At 36.2% G+C, this 14357-nt stretch overlaps 1 protein-coding gene across 1 annotated transcript in view; it reads right to left on the bottom strand.

Annotated features, from left to right (window-relative positions):
* The window catches only part of LOC110448604 (GTP-binding protein Rhes-like), a 74011-nt gene extending 60591 nt beyond the window's left edge, over window positions 1–13420 (bottom strand). The window contains exon 1 of the mRNA XM_021494947.1: window positions 13156–13420. The gene's annotated coding sequence lies outside the window, so the exon portion shown is untranslated. The remainder of the gene's footprint in view (window positions 1–13155) is intronic.
* Between the last annotated feature and the right edge of the window lie 937 nt (window positions 13421–14357).

Here is a 14357-nt window from a genome sequence, read left to right on the forward strand (position 1 = left end):
AGATCACTATTACCGTAAACATTTAAAAAGTGTGTGGGGGAGGGGTTGGGCGGTACCGATGTCATCAACGCCGACTTCAGTATCTGACGAATGACGGCATCAATTCTTTTAAAATAATTTTCCAACATACATAATAGTTTTATTGTTCAGAAATTCCTTTCTTAAATCTGCAACAATGAGGTATTTTGATAGGAAATAAAATTTATCATTTATATCTTATAATCTGCACAAACATGTCCAGTATATAAAACCGTCCTTTTGTATGGTGACTATATGTAACTTCTTTCAGATATAAGATAAGCAACTGATTCGTGTGTCAAGAGGTTGAATGAGTTTAGTATTCATTCCGAATTTCAAAAGAACAAATCAAACTTTACACTGTATCTATCTAAAAAAAATCATATTTTTCAACTTCTTTTATATATCTCACAGCTTTGTATTCTGGTTTCCTTTTAAATTGTTTTCAGATTTTTTATGGTGTTGGCGACATCTCTTTGCCAGTAAATTAGAGTACAAAATTAACAGTAACATGTTATCCCTGAACACTGTTTTATTACAAAACTATCCAATTTCGGTCGCATCTATACAAATGCATATAGTTCTAAGCCAGGGAAACATGGGGCTCCCAAAAGGGGTAAGTAAATGTCCGACTTTTCGGTTAAGGATTTTGGTAACCGGTTCGCGGTCTTTCGCCCGAGTAACCGGATAACCGGCTAACCGTTGACAACCGTGCATAATACATCTACATACCAAATCATTTTGTCAAATAAAAAAATCAACGCAGATCGCAGTAGTGTTCGTAGTGACACTGCACACTTTTACATAGGGCATTGGACAATCGTACATTTTGACTTATCAGAAGCCAGTCTGCAGCGGCCATTTGGCGGAGGATGTTGGCCTTTTCTCCCATCTTCAAGAACACGATTAAAATATGTAATTAACCAACATTTATTGTGGTCCATAAATCTGAGCAGAAATTGTTATAGCCTGAAATGACTTAGCAAGTGATAGGCCATGATGTAGATCTGTTCGGAAACTTAACACCGAATATCATTAGTGACTACATGTATTATACAGTATGTAACTGCAGTACACCTCTATTGATATGATACTTGTATCCCTCTGTACAACCACGCATGCTTATACATTAAATCTGTGTATGTTACATATCTTTGTATACCATTGTAAGTCAAAGATGATAAGATAAAATAAAACAAGAGGCCCAGGATAATTAAGCAACCATGGGAAATTATTCTTATTACAAACAATCCATCCAATGGTACAGAAGAAGAAATATTTTAAAGAATTAAACCTCAAATTCCCTTTTTGAGCCCCGCAACTCTTCACCCAAAGGAGCCACACCTATCATTTATACAAAATTAAGACCCCTTTGCACAAGGATATTTCAGGCCAAATTCGGATAAAATACCTCAAATGGTATGCCTAAGGATGCTCCGGACCAAGTTAGGATAAAAAAAAAAACATTATTCCTACGGTAGAAGCAGGGTTTTAAAGGTTTTACCTCCATCGCCTCTATTGGGCCCCGCCCCTCTCTGTCCAGGGGTTCAAACCCCACCATTTTAACAAGATTGAGTCCCCTTTGCCCAAGGGCACACCCACCGTTTATGCAAAATTAGTGCCCTTGGCCAAAGGAAGTTACAGACTGAATTGGGATGAAATTACTTCATCCCTATGGTAGAAGAAGGATTCCAAAGGTTTTACCTCTATTTCCCCTATTTGTACCAGTCCATCTGCCCCAAGGGGAGGGGGCACACCCATCGTTTATACAAAATTGAGTCCCTTGGTCTAAGAATGCTCCAGGCCAAATTAAGTCAAAATCTACTGGGTCGTTCAGGACAAGTGGCATTTTAAAGAAAAAGTTGCCGGACGGACGAACGACGGACGTTGCGGTATGGCATAAACTCACAATGTTCCTTCGGACCGGGTGAGCTAAATATTGGAGTTCGAACAAGTTTGAAGTTTGTACAGTAATAAACAAGTCTAAATAACCACAATCCCCCAAAATCAATTTCAGTGTTCGTTCTCATGGCAACGGGCAATATGCCTACTCCTAACACGATTTCTCACCCGGGTGAGAAATCGTGCAGAGGTGAGAAATCGTGTTGCGAACTCATCANATGGAAACATAGTGATGCTTATAATTATTTCACTATGATTAACAATACAGTAAAACCTCACTCCGGACACTAAGTCTAGTTGACATTTCCTGTTGTCTGCAATATTAGTGAGGAAATATAGACAACCCGAAACTTTTGAACCCCACCGTTGTTTCCGTCTCTGCCTCTAGACTCGTTGATAGGGGCATTTTAATCCAAAATGAAATTCGTCATCCACGTCAATTTGAATGGACAAAGTCTAACGAACGGAACCTACATTCCGATTTTTTCAAGATTCAATTAAAACTGTGTTTACCTTGTCCTCCATGTTAGATAAAAAGCCGGACGGACCGCTCCGTTAGTTGTAGCGATCGATGTACACGAGAGTACTATGTACGTGTGTGAAAAAGGGTTGGAGGAATGAAACACTGCTGGGGTGCTCAACCCGAATACAGTTTATAAAAGGCGTTTGAAAAAAGACAATCAAATCATCTCTATATTTGTAACTAAATCTGTGTCGCTTTACGTAAAACAGCAACGGCTAAATCATGAGATATTTGCAGTTTTGATACAAATAAACTTTTATATTTCGATTTCTATTCGCAGACAATATTCCCCATTATGTAATTTTCTTGTGAGATTAAATAATACGTATTTTATTGTGTATTATATGGTAAACTAGTAATTGTGAAAAATAATCAGGAACCGCTTGAATACTATAAAAAAAAAACACCTCCATACCTGAGGCACGTGTCAACGTCGTAGCTGTTGGTTTGTGTACTGGACACGTCGATCCCTTTATGGAATACAATATAGTTGATATAAATATTTCAAAATAAATACAAGCTATTTAGGAAGATTACATGCAATGACTTTTTTCTAAGCCTTTCCGGGACTTACCACATATCTGCTAATCAGGGACGGGATCACCATTCCAGATTTCGAATTTTGTGGATGCATTTGGACTGAATCACGTCAAGTTACGTCAAGTTAAACAACCCAAAAGGTATCTGCTAATATTCCTCAGGTTCATATTTTTCTCTAGTTATCGATGTCGAATTCGAATTATACTTCGATATTCTCTATCTCTTTTCTATACCTCAGCGGATTGTAACATTGTTATTATATATAATACTTCTAGAAATGTATAAGCTGTAGTATATCAATTCATAAAGAAAGCTCAATTGCTGTATTAATGTACCATTACTTCCTTTACCACCTATACCATCCTATAGCATGTATACTTCCTATATCACCTATACCCTCTTACTGTAACTATACGTCCTAAACCACCTATACCTTCCTTCATCACCTATACGTCCTTTACCACCTATACCATCCAATAGCATGTATACTTCCTATACCACATATACACTCCTACGTCATCTATACTTCCTACATCACCTATACGTCCTATATCCCCTTTTCCCTCCTACTCCACCTTTACTTCCTATACCCCTTTGTCCTCCTACATCATATTTACTTCCTATTCCATCTATACCCTCCTTCATCACCTATACGTCCTTTACCACCTATACTCTTCTAGATCATCTTTACCTCCTAAACAATCTTTACCTCCTAAACCATCTATACCCTCCTACATCGACTATAACTTCCTATACCACTTTTACCATCCTACATCATCTTTACTTCATATACCACCTATACTCTCCTACATCACATTTACTTCATATACCACCTATACCCTCCCACATCACCTATACTTTCTATACATTCCTACGTCACCTTACCTTCATATACCACATAACCTTCTACATCACCTTACCTTCCTATACCACCTATACTCTCCTGCATCACATATACTTCCTATAACCACCAATACCCCCCTACATCATATAAACCCTCTTACACCACCTATACCCTTCTATATCAGCTATACTCTCTTACACCACCTATATCATCCTACGTCACCTTAACTTTCTATACCTTCATACGTCACCTTAACTTCATATACCACATATACCCTCCTACGTCATCTATACTTCCTATACCACATATACACTCCTACGTCATCTATACTTCACATACCACATATACTTCCTATACCATATATACCCTCATAAATCAGCTTTATTCGCTATATCCTCCTACATCACCTATACTCTGTTACACCACCTATACCCCCTACATCACCTTTAATTCCTATAACCACCAACTCTCCTACATCACCTTCACTTTCTATACCTTCTTACGTAACCTTAACTTCCTGTACCACATATACCCTCCTACATCACCTATACGTCATATACCACCTATACCCTCCTACATCACCTATACTTCCTAAACCACCTTTACCATCCTACATCAACTATACTTCCGACATCACCTTTACTTCCTATACCACATATACACTCTACATCACCTTTACTTCCTATACCACATATACACTCTACATCACCTTTACTTCCTATACAAACCTTACCCTCCTACATCAACTTTACTTCCTCTAACACCTGTACCCTCCTACCTCACCTTTATTTTCTATACTCTCCTACGTCACCTTAACTTCATTTTCCATCTTTATCCTCCTACACCATCTTTACTTCCTATACCACCTATACTTCCCATACCACCTATACCCTCCTACGTCATCTATACTTCCTATACCACCTATACTCATATACCACCTATACCCTCCTACGTCATCTATACTTCCTATACCACCTATACTTCCCATACCACATATACATTCCTACATCACCTTTACTTCCTATACAAACCTTACCCTCCTACATCACCTTTACTTCCTATACCACCTATAGCCCTATACCCTCCTACATCATATATACTTCCTATACCACCTATACTACCTATACCACCTATACCCTCCCATATTCCCTATACTTTCTATACATTCCTACGTCACCTTTACTTCCTATACCACATATACATTCCTACGTCACCTTTACTTCCTATACCACATATACCCTCCTCCATCAGCTTTATTAACTATATCTTCCTACTTCACCTGTACTTTATATACCACCTATATCTTCCAACATCCAATTTTCTTCCTATACCACCTATACCTCTATACTTCCCATACCACCTATGCCCTCCTACGTCATCTATACTTCCTATACCATCTATACTTCCTATACCACATATACACTCCTACGTCATCTATATTTCCTATACCACATATACTTCCTATACCACATATACCCTCCTACATCAGCTTTATTAACTATATCCTCCTACATCACCTATACTCTGTTACACTACCTATACCCCCTACATCACCTTTATTTCCTATAATCACCAACTCTCCTACATCACCTTCACTTTCTATACCTTCTTACGTAACCTTTACTTCCTGTACCACATATACCCTCCTACATCACCTATACGTCATATATCACCTGTACCCTCCTACATCACCTATACTTCCTATACCACCTTTACCATCATACATCATGTTTACATCATATACTATCTATACCCTCCTACATCACCTTGACTTTCTATACCACCTATAGTCCACTACATCAACTATACTTCCGACATCACCTTTACTTCCTATACCACATATTCCTTCCTACATCACCTTTACTGCCTATACAAACCTTACCCTCCTACCTCTCCTTTACTTTCTATACCCTCCTATGTCACCTTAACTTCATTTTCCACCTATACCATCCTACATCACCTCAACTTCCTATACCACATATACCTTCCTACATCCCCTATACGTCATATACCTCCTATACCCTCCTACATCATCTTTACTTCCTATACCACCTATACTCTGTTACACCACCTATACCCCCTACATCACCTTTATTTCCTATAACCTACATCATCTTTACTTCCTATACCATCTATACTTCCTATACCATCTATACTTCCTAGACCACATATACACTCCTACGTCATCTATGCTTCCTATACCACATATACCTTCCTACATCACCTATACGTCATATATCATCAACTATACTTCCGACATCACCTCTACTTCCTATATCACATATCCCTTCCTACATCACCTATACGTCATATATCATCAACTATACTTCCGACATCACATTTACTTCCTATATCACATATACCCTCCTACATCACCTTGACTTCCTATACCACCTATAGCCCCCTACATCAACTATACTTCCGACATCACCTTTACTTCCTATATCACATATACCCTCCTACATCACCTATACGTCATATACCACCTATACCCTCCTACATCACATATACTTCCTATACCACCTTTACCATCCTACATCATATTTACTTCATATACTATCTATACCCTCCTACATCACCTTGATTTCCTATACCACCTATAGCCCCCTACATCAACTATACTTCCGACATCACCTTTACTTCCTTTACCACATATACCTTCCTACATCACCTTTACTTCCTATATCACATATCCCTTCCTACATCACCTATACGTCATTTACCACCTATACCCTCCTACATCACATATACTTCCTATACCACCTTTACCATCATACATCATGTTTACTTGATATACTATCTATACCCTCCTACATCACCTTGACTTCCTATACCACCTATAGCCCACTACATCAACTATACTTCCGACATCACCTTTACTTCCTTTACCACATATACCTTCCTACATCACCTTTACTTCCTATACAAACCTTAACCTCCTACATCACCTTTACTTCCTATACCACCTATCCCTTCCTACCTCACCTTTACTTTCTATACCCTCCTACGTCACCTTAACTTCATTTTCCACCTATACCCTCCTAGATCATATATACTTTCTATACCACCTAAACTTCCAATACCACATATACCCTCCTACATCAGCTTTATTAACTTTATCTTCCTACTTCACCTGTACTTTATATACCACCTATATCTTCCAACATCCAATTTTCTTTCTATACCACCTATACTTCCTGTACTACCTATACCCTCCTACATCATCTTTACTTCATATACCACCTATACCCCCTACATCACATTGACTTCATATACCACCTATACCCTCCTATACCACCTATACTTCCTACACCACCTATACTTCCTTTACCACCTACACCCTTCTACATCACCTACAAATGTCAACTGTCTCCAGCATTTATACCCCCCTGCATTTATTTAGTTATTTTATTGAAGTAATTATGTTCATTTATTTATTTCATTTTATTGATTTATTAATTAATTTGTTTTCTTTATTCAATTCAATTATTTTTATTTCAGTTTATTGATTTATTAAATAATTTGTTTTATTTATTCAATTTAATTATTTATTGATATTTTTTTTCATTTGTGGCGGTTTTTGCCATTCGTGGTTTAATCATAATCACGTTCTTTATTAATCTTTTCAGTGTTTTAAATACTTAGTTCAATACTCATCACTATTTTATTAAATGTTAAAAATTAATAATAATGTGTTTTCTTCATTCAGCTTAAAGTAATACCGAATACACACCTACTGTAGTAAAATTGCTAGGTGTCAATGATTTTCAATGACGTAATCAAAATCTATATATTGTCAATTTTGGCAGGGGCCTTGTACCTCTCGAGCCTCGCAGGAAGCACCCCCGATACATATTGCGAGTCGAGCGTATAGGACTTGCATACTTCGACCTGGACGTAAACAAAACCCACAATATACACAATAGAATTAACGAAAAAGCATAAACACATAGAGATAAAACTACAAATATTTTATAAAATGAAACTCGCCGTTTAGACGCACTGATTGTAAGCCTCTGTTCAATCCAGACTACCCTGGTGTCGTTACGAAACCATCAGCCCATGCGTGCAGTGATGGAAGTATTTGTAGATTTAGTTGAATTCGATTCATATATTCATATGAATAGAATGATATAAGTATGAACATTAAATATCTAGAATATACAAATAACTAATTACTCAATTATTTCCTACTTATAATTTCACTGGCCAGTTAAGGTACGTGTATAGACATGCATCCATCATTCGAATATAGATATGTCATTGATAAACTTCCAATGGATTTTTTCATGTATTTCTCTATTTTATTTGTATATTTATTTTATTTTTAACTTGCAAACTTTGTTATACATATAACTATTTTTTTTTATATAAAAACATTTCAGCACTCACATATTCTTAAAATAACCTGTAAATAGCCATCGATCGTTTTCTTAAATAACAAGAAAAACGCATATTTAACGCATTCAACGCTAAATTTAAAACGCACATCAAACGGTCAAAGCAAACGCAATGGAAACGCAACGCAAACGCAACGGAAACGCAACGCACTTTTGGTAAACAAAAACGGTCCAGGGTCTGTAGGTGATGCTAAGGACCAAAAATCCAAATTGTCTAAACTTACATCAGAGTTACGAAGTAACACCGGAGAACAAAATACTACCTAATGCACAGCAGAAAAATCACTTGAGAACTTAAGAAAATAAGTCGAAGGTTATACGTTGGTTGGTCTAGATCTACTATTAGTTCTAGTCACTTTGTTCAAATATCATTCGTTAAATAATTATATAACATAAACAAAAAAAAATACATATATAGCACATCTTTAATATAAATCACACAAAAAATATTCATGTATATGGTATTTGTCTGCATAAATCAAATCATATGCAACACAAGAGATGTCGTCTTTAAATTTCTCGTTACTGGTAATAGCTTTTCCATAGTTTGTCAGGTAAACAATCTACATACGCGCAACATGTGTGTTTATATGTAATTGAACAGATACAAAAACTACCATGAAGTGGGGAGCAATCTGTTACCGGATAGAGATGGGATTGTAATGGAACACGCGTAGTACGAACCGATCCCACCGACACAGTCAATATGTACTACAGAGCTGCTCAACGTCATGTTATGGTACGAGAGTGGACAAACAGGCTCTGATCAGGCTAGTACCTAACGCAGTGCTTGGTGTGTAGATATAATTCAATAAGGTCATGCAGTGCACATTCCGTTAAACTAGGATAAAAGGAAACTGAGCCAACACAGACAATGAAAACAAGAAAAGTAGGAAATTTATTGGATATAAAATATAGCACAAAAAACTTAAACTTTCATTCCTTTGTACTAGTTCAATTTATTACTTCCGTGTTTCTCTTGTCACAGAGGCCGTTTACCAATGTTTTACCGTGTAACCATATATAACACCACATAGTTTTGATGCCGTTTTGATTAGAATTTCTACATTTATCAGAAAACACGGAAGAAAACCGACATTTGACCTTTACCAGCAAGCTGAACCTACCGAGAGGGGCACTTGTCCAAAGTACGCAAGACATCGTAACATAAATGCTAAAATTTTCATTAACAATGTTGAGCTTCAGGATGTGACAAGAAAATTGTCGTACGGAACGGAAGTAAGTAGGAATATATAACCTAAGGAAGAATCTTACTGGGATCACCGTTGTACTTTAATTCTGCAGGGGCCCCGTACTTTCCTTAAACCTGCAGACATACGTGAATACCTTTTTATTGACATTCTTAGAAATTACCTTCACACTGGAGGTAACTGTTCAGCAACGTGGGTACATTTACACTGTGATGCTATTTGACATTATCCCAGACCATTTTCTCCGCAAAGCAGCATAGTTGGATGAAATTGACAATAGCATAGTATAAAGAAAGCTACCAAATTAAATAAAACTGAATATCTGATTACCATACGAAAGGGCATATTCAAAGTGATAACATAACCTATCACGACAGTAGCCTGTAGTGTCTTTAAGTATCGCTAAGGTATTTTACTACCACTTTGATGTCATTGTTAAAGCAGACTGTCATTATCTTAGCTTAGACTTCCTATTTATGTCCATAAGGAATTTAATAGGTCCAGTAATTTATACTGTAGGCAATGACAAAGAATCGTGACAGGAACTTTCCCGAAACCTTCTAGTATCATTGTTGTCAAATTAGGTAATGTATAATCAGTGGTGTAATTAGGTAGGACAGAAAATCAGCTTTACAGTGCTAGGAAAAAGTAGTAAAATATCAATAAATATCATAAATGTCTCCACCACTGCACATAACAAGGCTCAAACATACCGTGCTATTTCATTTTATTATGACATCTGGGAAATGCTTTCGTTTTGAAATGGCCGAATCCATATCAATAAAACTTCCGTTCTGATGTAATATAGCAGAAGACAGATATCAAATGGTTTCCTTATTGTCGGTGTTGTTTCTTCGTGCAGTAAACCTACCACGTATAACTGTACATGTCGTGAACAATGTAAAATAACTTTAGCTTTACAATCATGCAAACTATCTCAGACAACATACATGTTCTATTTAGAGATTCACTTTTCTTTTGAAATTGAATTACAGAAATGTAACATTTCGACTTTGACATCAAATCGTTCAGACAAGCTTCCTTTTGAAGCGTCCACAGAGCTAGCAACCATATATCCTTTGCAAACACACAACAGATCAAGACTGTAATCACACAATGGTACCCTGGAGGTTATGTAAACAATTTCTCTCTACATAAGGTTTCAACACCATACTATTCCATTGTAGACGTTCCAGGAACATGATACAAGTTCAATCAAAAGTATCAATACAAATCTGTCCCTAAATGATGAAAGACCAAGAAATCCTTTAAATTAATGGATTTTTTCAAAGTTTTGGTTGCTAGCTTTGGTTGATTTTATATGGTCCTTGGTTTACAACAGCTAATCGGAATAAATCCAGTTCATTAAAACCATGACAATATTGCATATTAAAGGATTTGTGGGCGCCACATGAGATGAAATCTTCTTGTGACCTTCCTGTTATACATGGATGCAGATGTGCACACCTGGTTTTTACAACACCGACAATGTTCATAGGCGTCATATAATGAATTCCCTATGTTCATATGACGACGTCATTCACAGTTGATTGGATAATGTAAAGGTTGTTTCAAAGTGTTTACACACTGAAATGGGACGATTTGGTGGCAAGACACCTGATCCGGTCATGTAAGACCTAATAGGCGTCAGAGATTTAATTGCCGAAGTGACATTTCCCTACTCTACGGGCCGTCATATGAACTACAGCTTATTGCAACGGCTAACTAAACCTTGTTTCTTCATGTATGATCCAAGTCTTCTCAAATAAAATAAACCCCAAAAGCCTACAAAACATTAGAGTTTTGAATCTGTCTTCTGACAAATTGAGTTCAAAGTCGTTTCACGTGTTATAATAATACAAAGCCTATGTATTCATCTGAGGTTGTAGATGTATTTTATGCAGACAGAAAGATTGATTGGTAGCTTTATGCACAACGAATTGTTCTCGTCCAATATCATTACATGTTTAAAGGCCAATCAACACAGCGCATGTCTTAAGGGCCAATAAATGTTCGATAAAAATAAATGTAAAATAAAAATGACATCAAACAAACGTCGAGGTAAAAGACAAACGTCAACTTGAACATTGAGAGAGGCTATGGGGACTCGTATCTTTTGAAACAAGCCAACATCGTATGGTTTAACATTACTCAAACAAATTATATTTTGAAAAGAGATTTAAGACATACAAAGTTATTATAGACATTTTCTCGTTTTGGTTGCAAGTCAATGCATTCTAATTAAGTGTTTAACTGTAAACGTCTAAGCAATAATTGAATGCTATATTCATGTCAGATGAGTGCAGGTAAGTGGCTTTATCTTTACTATTTACCTTCAGTTAATGTTTATGTGCATTAAAAATTCATATATTCACACGATTAATGATCAAACAGCTTCCAAAAACTGATGCCGATCAGCCATGTCAGAGAAAAAAGTCTAATTAATGTGTTCATGGCAACGACATAAACATATTCGGAACCTTTTATCGATTTCGTTAGTGGGTAACAGCGGATGAGTTCCGAGTAATAAGGAAATCAGATCGACGTATGTATAACAATAGTTCGTATCATACATATATCAAACGTTAATGACTGCATCATACATGTATATACAAGGTTACTGTCATATTGGTTAAAAACGCATGCATCAGTATAGTAAAAGAAATTACGTATATAATAAATGTAAATACGCTATTTCACCCTTTTCAAATCTCATTAGATGACGACAAATACTAAACCCAATAATAATCAACTCATTTAAGATATCATCTGTATGCTAACGATACATATATTCATTTGACATATTTCCTTTAGAACAGTTACAATTTACAGTCGTTTTACAACGTTTATTATTCTGTTTAAAAAATCACAGTTAATTCATTATTTATCTCCTAAATATAACTATACATGTTTTAATTTGTCATGAACGAAGGTCGTAAACGTTGGCAGTTCATCACGTAGGAATTGTGCACTCGTTAACAGAGCGTAAACTATGAATCGGGTATTGTCCCTTGTTCGTAATTTGAACGAAATATTGACAGCAAAACCATTAACATTTATGTATTAAAATATTAATTTACTATAATGAATCCAAGGATCGTTTGTTAAATACATTTTGAAATACAAACAGTTTAAAAGGAAATGTCACAACAAACTAACTAGAAACTTCCAGCAAATGACATTTTTCTATAGATTGTACAACTAATAAAGACAAAAAATGATAACGACACTCTGTCCAGACCCCAATTTCCTAATATCTAAAACATTTTAAAACCAATAGCACAGGGCGATCAGAGTTGTATAACAATCCTGTTGTTTTTTTGATTGTATCATACAATATACTTTAATTGATCAATGAAATATTCAAAAAAGCATTCCCATTAAGAATATCGAATACATCTGAAATCTACGTTTAGCTTTTTTTAATGGTTAAAGAAGCCATATTGCATGAATTATCAAACAAATATTGAATCACAGACCTGTGCATCGTGAAAATGAAAGTTGACATCAGACTGCATGTAACATGCATATTACTGGACGAGCAAACTCTCATATATGATTTCTATTGACATACAAAAACATACGTTGAAATAATATCCAAGTAAGACATAAACAATATATATATCTGAAGTGTTGACGTGTTTGCCCATACATGTCTTTCGTGGACAAGTGCAAGCTGATATAAAACACACCTGGTGCCCTGACAACTGTACATACCTGTACTCCGGTGTAACTAGCAGGTCGTCAGCTGGTAGAAGTAGACGGTCTGAGTGTTGATACTGTGTGATGTGTGTCTATACTAAGGCTGATAGCCTTTTAGCCGTCCTCTCTCACTCTGAGATTATCTGCAAAGCCAATATATGGCGAACGCCCGGTACCATCGCAGCAGAGGCGACGTTAGGAGAGTATGAAGGGGTAATAGTAAACAGATAGATGTATACAGCGTGCTTGTAACCTAGTCTAACTAACATGGCCGGATGCATGGACCGTACACTCCTGTAGTATTTGATTATGACGTACATAAACAAATCAATGCCCACAGCTATGGGATAAAGAGGTAACAACAACAGGATGATGTGCTGGAACTAGAGTAATATAAACTGACTACAATCGTTGTAAAATATTGTTGTTTTTTTTCTCTGTCTGTTGTTTCTGTCTATAACGAATATCGCCCGAAAGAAACGTCCAGTAGCAGACCAAAAGTTCAAGTAGTTTGAACTTAGTAGTAGGGTCAACCTTTCGTCATCCCTTGAATTAGCGTCCAGATTTATCGGCTGTATGTACAACGTTAGGAATAAGAATGTAATGCAAAGGCAACATAACATTTTAGTTTCAGCAAATGCGCCGCAAACGAATCACTAGCATTGGTTTGGATTTGCGAATGAGTATATGTGTGCACCAAATCTATATTTTTACGTAATGCGATTGCATTTTTCGTTAGAAATTTGAATATTCTCGATAACTCTTCTCATGAAGTAGGCACCTACTAAAATAACTTGATGTCAATCTCTTGACTTGGGAAGATGTATAGTTAACGTTTCTTTTCGAAAAGCGTTCTGTTCAAATAAAAATGTTCCTGTCCATTGTTTCTGTGACTTCACATGTAGGGAGTAAACAGCATGAACTATACTCGCAAATACTGAAATAAAAGGAGTATCTCAAAAACAATCGCAAGCTATTGAAAATATGCTTTAATGTTTATCAGTTTTTAATACGACCAACAGGTCATAACGTCAAGCACGTTTGAGCTTTAGTATTCTATTCTTGAATTTACATAATAGTAAAAGTGATATTTATATCAGCGTAGCCTTTTGTGACATTATCAATTCTTCGCGTATTTCGTCGGTGTAAAATCAAATTAAAATAGAAAGCTATTGGAAAGATACTATCCGACAGTTGTCGCTTGATAGATATCTCGA

This window comes from Mizuhopecten yessoensis, unplaced genomic scaffold (genome assembly GCF_002113885.1).
Source record: "Mizuhopecten yessoensis strain PY_sf001 unplaced genomic scaffold, ASM211388v2 scaffold4121, whole genome shotgun sequence".
Taxonomy (NCBI): Eukaryota; Metazoa; Mollusca; class Bivalvia; order Pectinida; family Pectinidae; genus Mizuhopecten; species Mizuhopecten yessoensis.